At 53.2% G+C, this 6,000-nt stretch overlaps 1 protein-coding gene across 4 annotated transcripts in view; it reads left to right on the top strand.

Moving 5' to 3' along the window:
• Nucleotides 1-439: 439 nt before the first annotated feature.
• The window catches only part of FHDC1 (FH2 domain containing 1), a 41,843-nt gene continuing 36,282 nt past the window's right edge, over nucleotides 440-6,000 (top strand). Inside the window, exons 1-2 of one of the 4 annotated variants that reach the window (XM_019926625.3) lie at nucleotides 505-1,915; nucleotides 5,457-5,719. The gene's annotated coding sequence lies outside the window, so the exon portion shown is untranslated. Of the gene's footprint in view, nucleotides 1,916-5,456; nucleotides 5,747-6,000 lie in introns of all 4 variants that reach the window. The other 3 variants (XM_019926626.3, XM_019926627.3, XM_019926624.3) reach the window with 3 other exon arrangements.

The following is a 6,000-nucleotide window of genomic DNA, read 5'->3' as shown; positions in this document are numbered from 1 at the left end:
TGAGCGTGAATGAGTGTGCGTGTGCGCACATGTGTGTGCGCGCGCGTGTGCGCAGGAGAGGGTGTCGGGGAGGCTGCTGCAGAGGCTCCTTTGTGGAGCCACTTGCCAGTTCAGAGCCAGCTTGCCGCCTCCCCTGGCTGGTTCCACGAGGACACCTAGCTCTTCTTCACAGTCCGTACATCTCTGTCCCCCGCCGCCGCCCCTACTGTCCTCGGTGGCCGCCCCGCTCCAGCCTTCAGGTGCTGGCAGCTGCCTGACGGGTGGCGGCTCCCAGGCCTCCGAGGCCCCGCGCAGGTGAAGGTGAGCGCCGCAGCGCCGATGTTGGCGCTCAAGGGTGGGAGGGAGGAAGGGCTGAGCTGGAAAGGGCGTGCTGCCCTTTGCAGCTGGCGCTGGGAGCAGCCTGGTCTGCAGCATTGTTACCTGAGGCAGCGGCCGCGCCCCGCCCCGCGCCGCCCTGCCCCCTCGCGGCCCCGAGCAGCCCTGACTGCAGTGACCCAGGAGGAGGCGACGGCGCTGGGAGACCGCGGGCGGCGGGGAGAGAGGAGCGCGCGCTGGGAGCGCCGGCCGCGGGTGAGTGAGTCGCACGGCCCAGGCAGAGCGATCGCTGCTCAGGGGCACCCGGGGACCGAGCCTCCTCGGCTCCGGAGGGCCGGGGGCGGGGATCCGTCAGGACCGAGGCACTGAATCTCGGCTGCCTTCAAGCCTCACCGGGAAGGCTGGGGAGGTTTGAGCTCCCCCGACTTTGACGGCTGCACTCCCTGGGCCGCAGAGGACAGCCATCCGTCCTTTGAGGGGAAGACGCGCGCGTCTGGACCAGCTAGGTCCCGGGCCGCCTCCGGGTTAAACTTGGGCCGGCTGATTTAGCTTTAGCTGCCAGGACTTTTGGCTAAACTGAGCTCCCACTTGATCCCCGCCCGTCCAAGAGCGAGCAACTGGGGGCGCCCGCGCCGGGTCCCTGCCCAGCAGGGAAGCCACGACTTGCCCCTCCTGACTGTGGTGCGGGGCTGGCCAGGACCGCGTCCGGGTGATACGGACCGAGGACAAGGCGGTACTCGCTCTGGCACGTTCGCTCTGCCCGTGCGAAGTTCAGCTTAGAAGTTGAGCCCTGCGCTTGTGGAAGTTTAGGGAGGAAGTGGGTGGGCTGGCGGGTCACCTCCAGCCTCTTTAGTGCCCCAGCTCGGGGACACCGGGCTCTCGGTTTAATCCTCCGACCAAACACCAGGAGTCTCCCCTCTGTGTTTTTCTCGCCGGCTCTTCCCCGCTCCTTTTGGCTGCTCCGCACTGCGGCCGTGAGGCTCTCTCCCCCCTGCGCTCGGGACCCGGACCCCAGACGTGGGGAGGTGTCGCCGCGGAGGTTCGAGGAGGGGGCGGAGCCCGCAAACTGGGAGATTCCCCTTTCGCTTCAAGCACAGTGACACCTTCCCTAGTGAGCCCCCCACTCCGCTCGGAGGAGCCAAGTTCGGCGGCCCCCGCGAAGGGGGCGGGGCGTCGGGGATCCGCGGGGGAGGCGGGGGCCCTCGAGGCGAGGGGCGGGGCCGGCGATCCCTGCGGGGCTCCGGGAGGGGCGAGCTAGTGCGGCTGCCGCTCCACTAAGCTTCTGCCTGAGGACGCGCGCGCGCTCGGTGCCCGCGGGAGGTAGAGGGTTCCGCCGTGCCCCGGCGTCCGCCCAGTGGACTCGCGTGTCCTCGCGCGGCGGGCGGCGGCCCCTCCCCGGCGCGCGCCTCGGCCCCGCCGCAGAGCCTACGCGGCGCGTGTGGGCGTCTGTCTGGGCCGCGCACCGGCGCCCGCTCTCTCACTCCTTCCGCAGCCGCCCAGATAAGGACGCGCTGGGGCTGGCGGCCCGCGGACTCCCCGGGGACTCGGACGGACGCGGCGCCCTCCGAGCCTTTCGTGCGGCCGAGCCTGTGGCGCTTTGGTGAGTGGCTGGGGCGGGACGCGGGCCGAGGGTTGGGGGCGGAAGGACGCGGTGGACCACCCGCCACTTCAGAGACCTAGGGCGTCCAGACTCTGCGAAAGAAATCGGGCCCCCGGTGTCCCCCACGCCGAGTTTCTTCAGGACCCAGGAGTCCTTTTTCAAACAGCTGTTTGCACAGAAACTGCGCCTGCTGTTCGGCCGTCTGTGACCCCCCTCTCGTCTCCTGACCCACAGTTGTCTTCCTGGAATGAGTCGCGAGCGCTTCCTTTCCTCTCTAGAGCATCCTTTGGCACCCGTTTGCTTTGTTTGGGGACATTGAGAGAAGCTGAAAATGCACATTCAGAAACAGGCGTTTTTTCCTCTGCTCCCAGGGTGTTGCGCTCGGGGGCATCTGTGCATTGTTTATGTTGTGCGGCGGCAGATTAAACGCGCGGACTGGAAACATCTTGGGTCCTTCCACTGCTGGCGAGAGTGCCAAGGTGAAGAGCTGGATGTTGCCAGCTCTGGTTTGACTGTGGGGTTGACGTGCTGTGTTCAATAATCCAGAAAGATTTTGAAAGATAGGTGGTTGGGGAGGAGCCTGTTCCCAGTGAGTTGGTGGAGAGCAAAAACTCCATATTTAAAAATGGCCTGTCCCTTCCCCACCCTCTCTTCTCCCCCCAATAAAATAGGGCCGTGTGTTCCTCTGCCTCTCCTCCACACCCGGCTTGCTCTGCCCCCGTTTGTCATCAGAAGGGTGTGGGCCAGCCTTTCCTGATCCCACCTCATCTGTGACACATGTCAGGAATCAAGGGGAAAAGGTTTTTCTGGTGTGGCGTTTACTTCTGATTATTGCTGACCGGCTGAGCAACCGTTTTTCAGGAGAGCTCTGAGCCCTAAACGGGCTTTCAGAAACGTGTTTTCCTCCTAAATATACTGTGAAATTAAGCATACTTACTCTTTTCTTCCCTCCCACCCACTCCCTTGAAGAGAATAGAGCTTCAACGATGTTTCTGACACCACGAGCAAAGTAATCCTGGCTATTTAGGCAAGAGAGTTTAGGAGGGGCCCCAGGGCTTCTTTGACGACCCTTATTCTTCTCATTCTAAGACTTTTTGCGTGCTGATCAGCTAAAAGCTAGGTACATGGCCACAACATCCCCTTATTAAAAATCCACACAGTTGGGAGATGCTCAGCTGAGCTAGTAGCCTCCCCAGGAGGGGCCTTCACGGGGACTTACCCCCAGTGGGTCATGATTAGCACCCAGGGGACTCAAAGAGAAGTTCTCATCTTCAGAGACTTACTGTGACAGCTGTACAGTTTACTCAGGGCTGGTCATTTGTCAACCTTAGCAGCCGTCCCCCCTGCTGCTGCTGAGGTCCCCAACCTGTAGGTGAGATGTTAAATACAAGCCTGTCTCTGCTTGCCCTGGGGAGATTGATGGGACACTTGACATTTTCCAGATACAGCCTAAGGCTAATTCCATTGTCCTTGCCGGCGGCTGCCCGCTGTGTGAAACAGCCGTCTTTGGGGCTGCTGCATCACCTATGTTCTCCTAGCATATTTGGAGAGTATGCGTTTGCATCTTTACTGCGGACAGTACCATAGTAAATCGAATATTCTTTGTGTATCCTCTGTTTTAACATCTCGTGAGACTGTGGAAAGGGTTAGAATGTGTGTCTGCACTCTCTTTTTCCTGCCATCTCTTTGACATTGGAAATCCTGGCCCAAGGGGGAAACCCTATCAAAGCCCTATTGAGGCTTGTAGTAAAAGCATTAGCATCTTAGCTAATCATTGCTGGAGAACTCATTCATTAGAAGCTGTTGGGGGCCTAGGATCCTTGTATGTTACCCTGGGAAAAAATTAGCCAGACAACATACCAGGAACAATGTTGTAAATTTTCTTTTGTTCCTTTAACTTTCTAAAATAACATTCTTTCTTAAGACGTGACAGTGGTTAGAATCCTGCTGATGCATAGCTAACGTGTGTCACTTTTCACTTTGACAAGCTTTAATCTGGTACTTCCTCTGCAAAACAGACGATACTCAAAAGGACTCACATGCTTTGGGGCTTTGGTATTAGAAGATGGTGTTGCACGACCTCCGAGGGCATAGTCTCTTTCACTCTTTCTTAGTATCTCTACATTTGCTCTGTGAGGTTTAATGGCACAGCTGTGCATATACTAATGCAGCACTGAATGAGTTATTGCTCTCTAGGTTGGAGACTTTTTTAGTTTATCACCGTTCTTAACAGAGACAATCTATAAACAAGTCAGCGTATCTGGAACTGGAGGTGAATTGGAGGATTAGCAATTCTTCAATACATGAGATATTTCATGTACAGAAGTATTTTAAAATATGTAAGGATAAACTGCCAAGATTACCTGTACAGTCTTGAGAAAAGAAGAGTTCAGATCTAACTATAAACTGTAATTGACAGTGAGTCATGTGCTTTAGGGATGCCAACTATGAAAGCAGCCTAGTTATGCCCCTAATGATAATTATGAAAACTCCTTTTAAAAGCTAGTTGCATCTCAAGTGAGCTGTAAGTTGACTTGGAGAAATATTTTCAGTTTTACTTTCTAAAACATTATCCCATGATAACACTGCACAGCACTGCGAATGTACTTAATGCCACTGATGTACACTTAAAAGCGGTTAAAATGCTAAAAAAAAAAAAAATTATCCAGTAAATAGTTGGAAATGCTATTTTCTACCCATACGTAATTTCCAGAGCTTAAATATTTAAATGTTTCATAAAAACATGTGTTCTTGTAATGTAGAGATAACAATATACTATCACTGAGTATTGAAAAGGGACCGAGCTCACAAACCTAGTAACTTAGAAAGCAGAGAATGGAAATATTAAAGGTATGATTCTAGTAGCCAAGGGTAACCTAGCGTTTTACCTATAAACCCAATACATATTTTAAAGCAAATGTAGTGCCTGTGAAAATAAAGAGAAATCGTATGTACCTGTGACACCAGTTGTTAATAATGGCTAACTATGTACCATCTTGGTAAGGGTGTACACATATGAGCTCATTTATTCTCATACAAACCAATGGAATGGTATATGCTTATAGTATAGAGGAGGATGCTGAAACGTAGTTTAGATAAACTACCTCACCCCAGGTTGCACACCTAAAGAAGTAGCAGAACTGGGATCTGAGGAAAAGCAGTCTGTTCTTGGAGTCTCCCCTCTTACTCCCAAGGCAGTCCTGCCTTTTGTGTATGATTCTGTGTAAAAGATTTAATAATATTTGAATTCGTGATATCAGACCATTTACTCCTGTAGAATTCTGCATTGTGTGATGAAGATGTGTAACTATGAGCTTTGAACAGTAATGCTGTAGAAAGCTAATTCCTCTCAGAAGTCCATTCTAAAAAGCCCCTCCATATGACCCTTTATGACCTAGATGAAACAGCCCCCTTTTCACACACCCAAATAGTTGGGGTGCTCATTCCACAAGCCTACACGGGGCCCCGTGTTCTACATCTCCACTTACCTGTCCTCACATCTGAAGACCTGTAGTTATTTTGACCCCTGTTTTCACTTCAGGTCCACAACAAATGAACAAAAACGAATATTTAAAGGTCAATAAAAACACAAGCCACCAAGATAAGTCAGTGACCGAGTGGAAGGGGTAGCCGTGTGGCAGGAGTGATTCGGGCAGCATCCCCTTGTGTGTGTGTGTCTCCTCTGCTGGTAGCGTCACAGAAGGAGCAGAAGAGGCACTGAGAAGTTCTGGTGGTTTCCAGAGAGTTAAGCTCCAGAGAGCTTAACCAGAACCCAAAACGATCGCATCGGAAGTGACAGTGGAGGTCAGTGCCAACCTCCTGATTTTACAAGTGAGAAACTCCAAATCTACTGAGGCAAAATGGCTTTTCTAAAATTGTAAGCAGTAAAGCTTGATTTAGAGCCGGAACCTTTTATCTTCATGTCCGGCGTTTTTTTCTCTATTTGCGAGGGAGCAGAATCACCAAGTGTAGGGAGGAGACGATGGCACTGACTCCAGGGGAAGGAGTTTGGCAATTATTTTATCATCCCCGAATGCCCTGCCTATTATGTGCAAGGCGGAGGATGCCCTTTGACCCACTAATGG

Source organism: Tursiops truncatus, chromosome 5, assembly GCF_011762595.2.
Source record: "Tursiops truncatus isolate mTurTru1 chromosome 5, mTurTru1.mat.Y, whole genome shotgun sequence".
Classification (NCBI taxonomy): Eukaryota; Metazoa; Chordata; class Mammalia; order Artiodactyla; family Delphinidae; genus Tursiops; species Tursiops truncatus.
Note: the sequence above shows the minus strand (reverse complement) of the source record. Positions and strands in the feature narration are given on the sequence as shown.